The following is a 12223-nucleotide window of genomic DNA, read 5'->3' as shown; positions in this document are numbered from 1 at the left end:
CTTTTTAAAAAAAATAAAAATAAAAATAGGTATATATTTTATTTTGAGACTTTGGGGATGGGGGACAGGGTCGGGGGGATAAGGCAACATAAGAACAAAAATCTAAACGCATTATACAAAGTCTCCCATTTTGGAAGTCTGTGTAAGGAAGAAAAGTGATATCTTACTATATCACTTGTAACAGTATTTTTATTTTATTTTATTTATGGGCAACACTGAGTGGCTTGCAGGTCCCTAGTTACCTGCACCCTCAGCAGTGAAAGACTGGAGTTCCAAGTGCTGGATCACCAGGGAATTTCCTAACAATCTTTATTTTAAAGTCTCTTTTGTCTGATATGAGTGTTGCTACTTCAACTTTCTTTTGATTTCCATTTGCATGGAATACCTTTCCCATTCTCTCACTTTCAGTCTGTATGTGTCTCTAGATCTGAAGAGGCTCTCTAGCAGACAGCATACATATGGGTCTCATTTTTGTATCTCTTCTGACAGTCTGTGTCTTTTGATTGGCACATTTAATCTGCTGTACATTTAAGGTAATCATTGATGTGTATGTTCTTATTGTTATTTTGTTAATCATTTTGGATTTGTTTTTGTAGATCTTTTTTCTTCCTTTCCTCTTTTGTTCTTTTCTCTTGTGATTTGATGACTACCTTTCATGTTGTGCTTGGATTCCTCTTTCTTTTCTGTGTGTATATCTATTCTAGGTTTTTTCATTTGTGGTTACCATGAGGTTTTGATACAGTAGTCTCTATGTTTCCATGATTGTTTTAAACTTCTGGTCTCTTTATTTCAAATGCCTTTCCAGTATCCTGAATTTGTACTCCACTTCTTACTATAGTAAGAATCACAAGCAAGCAAATATTCTCTTTCTCCCTTCAAAATAAAAGACATCTGGGACTTCCCTGGTGGCCCAGTGGCTACATGTTCCCAATGCAAGGGGTCTGAGTTTGATTCCTGACCAGGGAACTAGATCCCACATGCCACAACTAAGACCTAGTGTAGCCAAATAAATATTTTTTAAAAAATCTGTATTTTAAACTATGTCAATAAAAACATGCTATATATGAAGCATATGTGAAAGACAAGTGAGCACACCATAATATAAAGACAGAAAAAAGGTTAAAAAGCAACCCATTTGGAAATAGAGACGTTATAACTGTCACAGCTGCCCTGAGACGCTGCCTCAGTTTTCTCATCTGTACTATGGGGGTAATGACCCCCACCTGCTGTGTGGGGCTGTTGTGGGGATCAGGTGGGTTGGGGGTGATGCAGTAGGTGCCATCAGGATAGGATAAATAAAGCCTGGGTTGGATTGAGTATCTTTCTGATGCATTTATTTACTTTATACTAATGAAAGTCAACTTAAAGTCTAGCTCACGTATCTCAGCAATGCCTGACTGCTCAGGCTGTTAGTCTACAGGCCCTGCGAGGTCAGGGCCGCCCTGATGAGGCAGCAGCACCGTCCCAGCCTCAGCCCAGCACACAGCTGCCCCTTGACCAAGGTCTAGTCCTGGGGCTGCTGCTATTCTAGAACAATCCTGGGGGTGGTGAGGAGCCCCAGGCTGGTGTCCTGGGATCCTGGAGTCTCTGGATCACCAGGAGCTGGGCTCAGGGTGACCAGAGGGGGAGCTCCTGGCCTGGCAAGGGGACCTGGGGAGGCGGCTTGGGGACTCAGCAGTGTGGCCAGCAGGATGGGGGTGGGTTTCACAGGTCAGGGCAAGGTGGCCAGGCCCAGGTTAGGCCCAGTGTGTGTAATTCTGACCGCATCAGAAAGTCCAGCCTATCAACCATTCTCTGGAGGTTCAACAAGAGCTCACCCGTCTCTCCAGCTCAGACTGGAGGTCCCAGGCGAGAGGCAAGGGTTGCAGGGAGATCAGACAGCGGACTCAATAAACCTGCAGGACAGAGAGTGAAAGACAGAGGGAGACATAGAGACAAGAGAGAGACAGGGATACAGAAAAAGAGGGAGCGCCTTCCAATCAACACAGGGGTCACGGGTTCAATCCCTGGTGGGGGAATCAAGATTCCCAAATGCCATGGTGCTTACCACAGCTAGAAAGAAACCCTCGCACCACAGTGAAGAGCCTGCCTGCCTCAACTAAGGCCCAGTGCAGTCAAATAAATTAATATTAAATTAAAAAACCTCTGTAATGACCTATGTGGGAAAAGAATCGAGAAAAAGAGTGGATATATGTATACATATTGGAAGGACTGATGCTGAAGCTGAAGCTCCAATACTTTGGCCACCTGATGCAAACAGCTGACCCATTGGAAAAGACCCTGGTGCTGGGAGGGATTGAAGACAGAAGGAAAAGAGGGTGACAGAGGATGAGATAGTTGGATGGCCTCACTGATTCAATGGACATGAATTTGGACAAACTCCAGGAGATGATGAGGGACAGGGAGGCCCGGTGTGTTGCAGCCCATGGGGTCGCAAAGTCAGACACAACTTGGTGACTGAACAACAATAATAATAGCTGATTCACTAACATTTTAAATCAACTCTAAATCAATAAAAATTTTTTTAAAAAGAAAGAGAGATAGGGAGAGAGAGACACACAGAAAGAGTGAGACAAAGCTAGTGAGAGACAGAGACACACACAGAGATAAGATGAGAGAGACAGGAAGAGAGATATGGATGAGACACAGGGAAAGAGAGAAATGGGAGACAGAGAGATAAGGAGAGACAGAGAAATGGAAATAGAGAAACAGAGAGAGTGAGAGAAAAAGATGGTGGAGAGACAGGAAAAACACAGACACAGGGAAGAAGAGAGATAGAGAAACAGTAGGAAAGACAGGGGGTGGGGAGAGAGATTTGGGGGCATTGATCCCACCCTCCCGCATCTGGCCTGTGGACCCCTCCCCACCCACAACCAGGCTGGTGTCCCTTTGACATAGAGACGGGGAAACCGAGGTCCCCAGCTCGTGCCATAGGCTGGAACCCTCAGGATAGAGAGGTGCAGGTAGGACCCCAAAGGCTGGGGGGCAAGGAATGAAAGGTACCCTAGTTTCGATGAGTTTCAGGGGTCAGGCTTGTCCTGTAAGAAGAATTTCACATCTTGGATGAGGGGCATGACCTTGGGATAAACAGGAACCTTACAAGGTCACGGCAGGGGTGGGTAGTGTCATGGACGTGGGGAGAGTGTAGCCCGGGTCACTGTGGCTCTGGGGATGGCCCTCGGGTCACTGTGCATTCTTAACTGCAGGGCATGTTTGAAAGTTTCCATGACACAGAGCATTTTTAAATGACCTCTGGGCTCCTGAGGCTGATCCCAGGCCTGATGTCCAGGATCAAGGAAAATCTCAGCTCTTCCTGGAAACTGGCCCAGAGGCACCAGAGTGGGGGATGCTGAGAAAATTCTGCGAATGACCCAGGCCTGAGATGGAGGCGCCAGACAGCCTAGAGGGGGTGGCTGGGAATTCTGTGCCTGGCATCCCCCCACCCCCGCTGTGGCCATTGCAAAAACACATGATGCACACTCCCACACCTGCTGGCAGAATGACCTGAGCAGCGCACTGCCCCTCCTCACCCCTGGGAAGGCACTTGCAACAGACAGAGTGGCTCCCCCACCTCCCATCAGCTGCCTCCCTGGGAGATGCTGGAGGAGAAGCTGGAACTAGGGAAGGAGGGGAAGGCAGAAGTGATGGCCTAAGGTTTCAGGGGACTTGGGGACTCATCTCATTATCTGAGATGGGTACTGGAGCTGGCCTTATCATCGAGTGTTAGGCACTGAGTTGTGTCCGACTCTTTGGAACCCCATTGACTGTAGCCCATGGGATTCTCCAGGTAAGAATACTGGAGTGGGTTGCCATTTCCTTCTCCAGGTGGTCTTCCCGACCCAGGGATCAAACCCAGGTCACTTGCATTGCAGATTCTTTATCATCTAAGCCACTATTATCATTGATGTTCCTGAGAAAATGGGCTAGAATCAAAAAGATCAGATTTGGAGAAACCCATCATTTCACCAGGAAAAATTTCTGAACCATGGCTTCCAATGAGAGCAAGAACAGAAGGACAGATAGGCCAGAAGCTTAAAATGAGCTTGACATGCATCTCAAACCGGGCAGGAAAATAAGCCAGCCATGTGAAAGTGGGCCCATCTGAACAGAACAAAACAAAATTCAGAAAAGAGACAGACAGAAATAAAAAATACCATGTATGAAAACAACCCTCAAAGTGAAAATAAGTATGCAGTGGTAAAACAAAATCAGATGGAGGACCCCCCTGCATCAGGAAAGAGTAATAAATGAAGCAATTGGTGTTCTCAGCCCTTCAGGGAAACAGAGACAGCTGTACTGAGATTCTAAGGAAGTGACAGGGATGGTGGGTGTACCATATTCATGGACAATGAGGTTGAGGCTCAACATGCTGATTCTCCCCATCTGAAGTTTTAACAGTCCCAGTCAAAGTCACAACAGGACTGTGACTCTCCCCTGGAACTTGATGAGTCAAATTTTTATCTAGAAGAACAGAGAGTTGCAAGGATGCTTCTATAGAAGAACAGGGTGGTGTTACCTGCCCTACCAGATACTGAGAACCATTACGGAACCTATAATTGAGTAAGAGGGATATTGGCACAGGGAGAGACACGTTGACCAATGCACTGGAATTAAATGCCTTCATACAGCCAATGCAGGTCAGAGATTTTGTTCCAACGTGGAGAAGGTCTGTCCTAGTAGTGGGGAGGGGAGCATATCTCATAAAAGAATCTGGGAAGTGAGAGTCCAGTGAAGTTGGATCTTTACATCACACAAAACTTAGCTTCATGTGGGTGAAGGGACAATATGGGAAAAAAGAGCTTGAATAAAGCTTGAGTGTCTTGGTAGGAAATACAGGTGAAGTTCAGTAAAGAAAGATTTCCCCATAAAGAGCACCAAGGCACTCTGGGTGTATGTTAGTCACTCAGCTGTTTCTGAGTCTTTAGCGACCCCAAGGACTATAGCCCACCAAGCTCCTCTGTCCATGGGATTTCCCAGGCAAGAATGCTTGAGTGGGTTGCCATTCCCTTTTCCAGGGGATCTTCTTGACCCAGGGATCAAACTCAGGTCTTCTGCATTGCAGGCAGATTCTTTACCATCTGAGCCCAGGGAAGCCCAAGACATTGTATACTATACAACAAAATATTGATCAGCTTGTACATATTAAGATTAAGACTCTATGTTAATCAAAGGTACTTTGAAGAAAGTAAAGAGACAATTGTAAACAAGGACAAGATATCTGCAATACATTCAACTGACAGAGGAATAGTATCAAACATACATAGAGAACTCCGATGACTAATCATAGAAATGGTTCCCAGGTGATGCTAGTAGTAAAGAACCTGCCTGCCAATGCAGGAGACACAGGAGACATGAGTTCAATCCTTGAGTTGAGAAGATCCCCTGGAGGAGGAAATGGCAACCCACTGCAGTATTCTTGCCTGAAGAATCCCTTGGACACAGGAGTCTGGTGGGTTACAGTTTATAGGGTTACAAAGAGTCGGACACAATTGAAGTGACTTAGCATGCATGCATGCCTGACTCATCAAAAATAGTAGGAAGAAGCCAAGGAGGAAACCAATGTGGTTGAGATGTTCAGAATCAATAGGTGATAAGGAAGATGCAACCTGAAACTCCAGTGAGATGCTGTTTGATTGACAAAAGCTACAAAAGCAACAAAACCGGTGTTTCCCAAGTCACAGATTCACAAGAAACTCAGACTTTCCAACACATTAGGAAACCATCTGGAGTTTCTACAACCCTGAAATGCACACTTGGGCACGCCTCCCTACTCCTGGCCAGAATTCCCCAGGGGTAGGCACCCCTGTCTCAGGGCTGGGAGACCTGTGGGAAGACAGGGAGCAAATTATTTGGATGAGGGGAAGTGTGGGAGCTTCCTGGGGAGAATCTGTCCAAGGCCTCGCTCCTGGCCTCTGACTGGCTGGCAGCAACGCTTAGCATCCCTTGGCTTATAGCGGCATTATTCCGGGCGCTGCCTCTGTCTTCACATGGATGTCTCTTCTGTCTCTTTCCCCTCCTTCCTCTCATTTTATTGGGACACTTGTCATTAGATATAGGACCCATCCTAATCTAGGATGAGCTCATCTCAAGATCCTTACCTTAATTATATCTGTGCTCAGTTGCTCAGTTGCATCTGACACTTTGAGACCCTATGGACTGTAGCCCACCAGGCTCCTCTGTCCATGGGATTTTCCTAGCAAGAATACTGGAATGAGTTGTTATTTCCTACTCCAGGGGATCTTTCTCACCCAGGGATCAAACCCTTGTCTCCTGAATCTCCTGCCCTGGCAGGCAGATTCTCTACCACTGAGCCACCTGGGAAGCCCTGCAAAGACCTTACTTTCAAATAAGGTCCCATTCATCGGTTCCAGGTAGACACGTCTTCCAGAGGATAACCATTCCGAGGCTCAGGGGAGACTCTCAATCCTAAGATCACACCCTAACATGAAACAACCATCAGCCTGAGGTTCAAAAGCTCTGTCCCTAATACTGCAATTCTTGTTCCCCTCTGTGTCCCAGGACTTGGCACAGAGCAGACAGGAGGTGATTTCAGAACAGTGAAGTGAATAGATCTAGGCTCCAACTGACTGGGGCTTAAGTCCTAGTCCTTCAAATCAGCGACCTCATATCTCTGTGCCTCAGTTCTTTGACATATAGAGTTGATAATATCTGCCTGGAGAGGGTTGAATCATGGTCCCCAAAAAATATATCTACCCAGAACCTCCGAATGTGACCTTATTGGGGACAAGGGTCTTTGCAGATGTAATTAATTGAGGATCTTGAGACAAGATCAACCTGGATTAGGGGCTTCCCTGGTGGTCCAGTGGTTGGGAATCTGCCTGACAATGCAGGGGACAGGGGTTCAATCCCTGTCCTGGGGAGATCCTACATGCCGCAGAGCAGCGAAGCCTGTGCACCATGACTACTGAAGCCCGTTCACCTAGAGCCGGTGCTCTGCAGCAGGAGAAGCCACTGAGATGAGAAGCTCGGGTGCTGCAACTAGAGAGTAACCCCCACTCCCTACAACTAGAGAGAAGTCCATGCAGAGTAACGAAGGTCCAGTGTAGCCAAAAATAAATAAGTACATAATTTTTCTAAAAAGATCAACCTGGGCTAGGGTGACCCTAAATCCAATGACAGGTGTCCTCGTAAGAGAGAGAAAGGAGGGGACTTCCCTGGTGGTTCAGTGGCTAAGACTCTGTGCTTCCAATGCAGGGGGCCCGGGTTCAAACCCTGGTCAGGGAACAAGATCCCATGTGCTGTAACTAAGACCTCATGCAGTCAAATAAATAAATAAATATATATTAAAAAAAAAAAAAAGAGAGAGAGAGAGAAAGGAGAAGACAAAGAGAGACAGAGGAGAAGATGGAGATAGAGGCTGGAAGGATGCGGCTGCAAGCCAAGGAATGCCAAGGGTTACTGGCAGCCACCAGCACCCGGGAGAGAGGCAAGGGGTAGATTCTCCGTCAGAACCCCCAGAAGAAAGCATCCCCCACTCCAGCCCACACCTTGATTTCAGACTTCTGGCCTCCTGAACTGTCAGAGAATACATCGTTATTGTATTAAGAACCAGGTTTAGAGCCACCACAGGGAGCTCAAACATCGCCCCAGAGGATTGTGGGATGATGTTTAAACAAGGTGAATGCCCGGTACACCGGCTGGTATGCGTGTAATAGATGCCCACCGGGAAAATACAATATGCTAATGCAGCAAAGCATGAAGTATGCGATAGTTGTTGATTGAATGAGTGATCAAGGCTAAATGAGGATGAGGGGTCAGTGCACCCCCAGGCTCCTGACCCCTGACCACCCCCAGGCCCCCGCAGCACCCTGTCTTTCTGAGCCAGTAGGTTATGTGTCCCCTTAGCTCAGACACTCTCCTGTAGGCAGCGGTCCAGCCAAGCTCCCAGGCCGCTGCAGGCAGTTGGAGCCGGCCGATATTTGCAAACTGAAACCCAGGCAGGCCTGAGGCTCTGGCCACCCACTTGCGCAACCAGCTGCTGCTGCTTCCTCCGCATGAGAAAGATCCCTGGTGAGGCTCCTTGGTGGAAGGGCAGGGAGCCTGGAGGGGGCGGACTCTGTTCCCAGGGGACAGCACCTCTGTGCCTCAGTTTCCCCATCTGCAACTGGGCCGCGTGGGGGGGGGGGGGTGTGGGAGGCAGGGGAGGGGATTGCAGGCTCCAGGCAAGGGAGATTGGACCTGGGGATGCTTCTCTTCACGTCTCTGAACCTCTATTTCTCCAGCTGTGAAGGAGCGAGAAATACCCTGCCGCCAGAGTGAGCGCACGCGGTCACGTCTTTACCTTTGAGACAAAATCAAGTCCTCTGGTCTTGCCCCTTGAGAATCTCCCAGGGTGCCTGATTGCTTTTTTTTTTTCTCCGCTGCACTATGTGGCATACACAACCTTAGTTCCCTGACCAGGGATTGAACCTGTGTCCACTGCATTGGAAGAATGGAGTCTTAACCACTGGGGCCAGAGGAGTCCCCACTGATCATTTCTAAGGCAAAGACCATCACCCTGGGACTCCCTGGCAGTCCAGTGTTTAAGATTCTGAGCTTCCGAGGCAGGGGGTGTGCGTTTGATCCTTGGTGGAGGAACTAAGATCCCACATGCTGTGCGTGCGGTGTGGCCAAAATAAGGGGAAAAAAAAGACCAGCAACCTCCCCATGGCCCTCAAGGTCCCATGAGGTCCAGCCCTGCTGCCCTTCCCCCATCATCTAACTCCACAGCCTCCTTGCCAACAAGCTCATTCCCAGGTCGGAGTCTTTGCCTCTGCCTGGAACCTTCTCACCACATTTCCTGCTCTCTCCTTCCCCTCATTCAGACCTAGACCCCAATGTCACCTCTTCCAGGAGACCCTCCGTGACTGTTCATTCTGGAAAGACCCTCCCTCTGGTCCTGTGTCCCATTTTATCTGTAGTGTTCATCTCTCTCCCTTCCTCCAGACCCTGAGTCCCACAAGAGCATGGGTGTGTCCACTGTCCGCAGCTGTGTCCCCAGCTACCAGCCCAGGGCCTGACAGTAGGCATCTGAGTTGTGAGCTCATTGGCCTGACACTGCTGTGAAGAAAACCAAGACTCCTGAAGGTAGGAGAGGAAGAAAGGGCAGGTGGGCAGGAGTTGAGCCAAGACCTGAAGGAGGTTCAGAAGACACTTGGGAGACTCCAGGAAGATGGTCCCGGGTGGAGGCACTGCATGTGCAAAGTCCCTGAGACTTATTGGAGGGGTTTTGAGGAGGCCGAATGTGACCAGACCTTCTCTGGTGGCTCAGCGAGAAAGAATCTGCTTAGACCTGTATAGGTTCGATCCCTGGGTCGGGAAGATCCCCTGGAGGAGGGCATGACAACCCACTCCAGTATCCTTGCCTGGAGAATCCCACGGACAGAAGAGCCTGGTAGGTTATAGTCCACGGGATTGCAAAGAGTGGGACACGACTGAGCGGCTACACAAAGTGACCCAATCAAGGTTAAGAGAAGAAAGGAAGTGGGAGCAGCAAGACCAGCAGGGCCTTGTGGTCTCAAGGAAGACTTCGGCTTTTACCTTGAGGGAGGCGGGAGTCACGGAGGTTCTGAAGAAAGGAAGGATGCGTCTGACTCGGGTCACCACACAGGCAAGAGACTACAGTGGAAGACGGCAGGAGCGGGGAGGACAGGGATGCCTGCGCTGGTCCTGTCGGTGGGGAGGAGGGGGCGATTCTGGAGCAACTTCGCTGGTGCACGGGGGTGGGGGGTGAAGAGTCGAGGATACCTGCTTGGTCCCATTTCACGGACGGGGAAATGAGGAGGCTCTTGATCTGAGTAAAGGAGAGGCTGAAAGGGTCAGCAGGAAGTCAAGAGGCAATGGAGTCTGGGAGGGAGCCTTACACCCCACCCTCCTCTCCCAACCAAGTGCACCGGCTTCCTTCTGATGCAACTACTCTCTTTTGGGCTCTGATTTTATCTCTATAATTTCAAACCTTGTCAGAGGAGGAGGCTTACCATTCACAGTTGAAGACAGGCCTGACCCAGCTTCATATAGATTCACTTACTTCCCCAACAACCCTGAAACAAGGGCACCATTCCCATTTTACAGATGGGCAAACTGAGGTTCTGAGAAGCAAAAATGGTGATCCAAGTCAATGAGTGACAGAGGCTAGATGTGAAGCCTAACTTGGGCCTGGGATCACACTCTCCCTGAGTTGGAGTGGGGGTGGGGTGCAGACGGGCTCGTGTGTGCTGCCGGCTTAGTCGTGTCTGACTCTTTGTGACCCCCTGGACTGTAGCCCACCAGGCTCCTCTGTCCATGGAATTTTCCAGGCAAGAATAGCAGAGTGCATTGCCATTTCCTCCTCCAGGGGATCTTCCCAACCCAGAGATGGAACCTGTGTCCCCTGCATCTCCTGCCTTGGCAGGCAGATTCTTTAGCACTGCGCCATGTGGGAGGCCCGGGGGTGCAGACACACACCATCAAATGTCCTTCCCTCCCTGGAATGTATTATTCACTTCAGGCTTCAGATGCAGGCTACAGTGGGAGCCCCTGGGGGCGGGGGGGGGGACGCTAAGAATTCCAGCTTCAGTGTTCAGGCCCACGTTTCTGTGGTTCCGGGATGCATGTAAATCACGTGTTTGTTCACTCATTTGCTCACCGGGCCACGGTCAGGTGCCTGCCTTATGTGGGTCAGTGTTCAAGGCCCCAGCTTGAGAGAGTCCCGGCTCATCACAGATACCCCCCACAGGGGTACCTATGGTTCCACAGGGTCAAGGCCAGGCCAGAGGGACGTACTCAGAGCTGGGGGTCCCCAGGGGTTTGGGAGGCAGTGGGAGATGCTTCCAGAAGAAGGGACCCTCAGTCTGAAAAGTGGCTCCCTCCCTGCCCCACCCCCGCACAGAGCATGATGAAAGCCAGCAATAGTGGGAACACAGTGGGGCCCACCTCAGACCCCACCCTCTGGTCCCCATTTCCTGCGGGCACTAGGCAGCTGCCAGTGCCACTGGGACACAGCCTGGGCCATCGGCCGGGTCTGCCACCGGGAAACCAGCTCTGGGAGGTGGGAGTGTCGCTGCCTGGCCTGTCTGGGTGGAACCAGGGCGATCACCATTTACGGGGCAGGCCAGGGGCGGGGGTGAAGACGGGGAGGGGGGACTGGGGGGCTGCCTGAGAGCCAGAGACCCTGGAGGCTGGACAAGTATGACCAGTGACGGTGCTGGAGCTGGCGGCTCTGGACGAGTCTTCATGATACAGGCCTATAGTCAGTCACTCAGTCGTGTCCGAGTCTATGCAACCCCACAGATTGTAGCCCACCAGGCTCCTCTGTTATGGGATTCTCCAGGCAAGAATACTGGAGTGGGTAGCCATTCCCTTCCCCAGGGGGATTTTCTCGACCCAGGGATCTGACCCAGGTCTCCCTCATTTACCATCTGAGCCACCTGGGAAGCCCTATACAGGCCTCAGTTTCCCCATCTAAACAAATCATGGGGGAGGGAGAACCGGTGTGTCTCAAGACTGTGGGTTTTGATCTGTTGTGCTTTCGGGGGTTACAGAGAGACTTTTACGCTGTTTGGGTTTTCCAGGCAGCAAGTGAGGGCCCCAAACTGCCTGGATCCTCACCCTGAGGCCACAGTGGGGCCGGCTTCAGGGAGGTTTGATTGGGCCTTGTCTCATGGAAATGTGGGCTTAAGACACCGGTCAGGCCTGGGCTGAGCCAGCTGATGCAGGCCTAGTCTAGGGGAACTGGAGGAGGGTTTGGGGAAAGATAGAGACCGTGAGAGATACAGAGAGACAGTGAGAACCAGGGAAGTGAGGTTGAGAGAAATAGACAGGGAGAGATGAGACAGATGAGAAAGGGAGGAGCTTCCCTTGTGGTCCAGTGGCTAAAACTCTGGGACCCTGATGTGGGGCGGGGGGACCGGGTTGGATCCCTGGTCAGGGAACTAGATCCCACGCGGCAACTAAGAATAAAGAAGGAGGAGGAGGAGGGGGAGAAACCGCATAGCTGGGGAGACAGAGACAAAAAGAGAGAGGGAGGTGGGCAGTTAGGGAGACACAGGTGCCCCCACCTGGCCCTCTGGGTGGAGCTAATCTCCTGTGCTTTTGAATAAACCATGACTTTCATATTATTGAGGATGCGGTTAGGGACAGCTTCCTAAGGCTTGCGCTTCCAGAGCCAGGCACCCTCTTCACCTCTCACAACACCCAAGGAGGGGTGTGTGTGTGTGCGTGTGAGAGAGAGAGTCGCTCAGTTGTG

At 50.3% G+C, this 12223-nt stretch overlaps 1 non-coding gene across 1 annotated transcript; it reads left to right on the top strand.

Moving 5' to 3' along the window:
• The first annotated feature begins 7172 nt into the window (after window positions 1-7172).
• Window positions 7173-7245, top strand: TRNAG-UCC (transfer RNA glycine (anticodon UCC)). Its single transcript has one exon. It is a non-coding gene; the product is annotated as a tRNA-Gly (tRNA).
• Window positions 7246-12223: the final 4978 nt, after the last annotated feature.

This window comes from Dama dama, chromosome 9 (genome assembly GCF_033118175.1).
Source record: "Dama dama isolate Ldn47 chromosome 9, ASM3311817v1, whole genome shotgun sequence".
Taxonomy (NCBI): Eukaryota; Metazoa; Chordata; class Mammalia; order Artiodactyla; family Cervidae; genus Dama; species Dama dama.
Note: the sequence above shows the minus strand (reverse complement) of the source record. Positions and strands in the feature narration are given on the sequence as shown.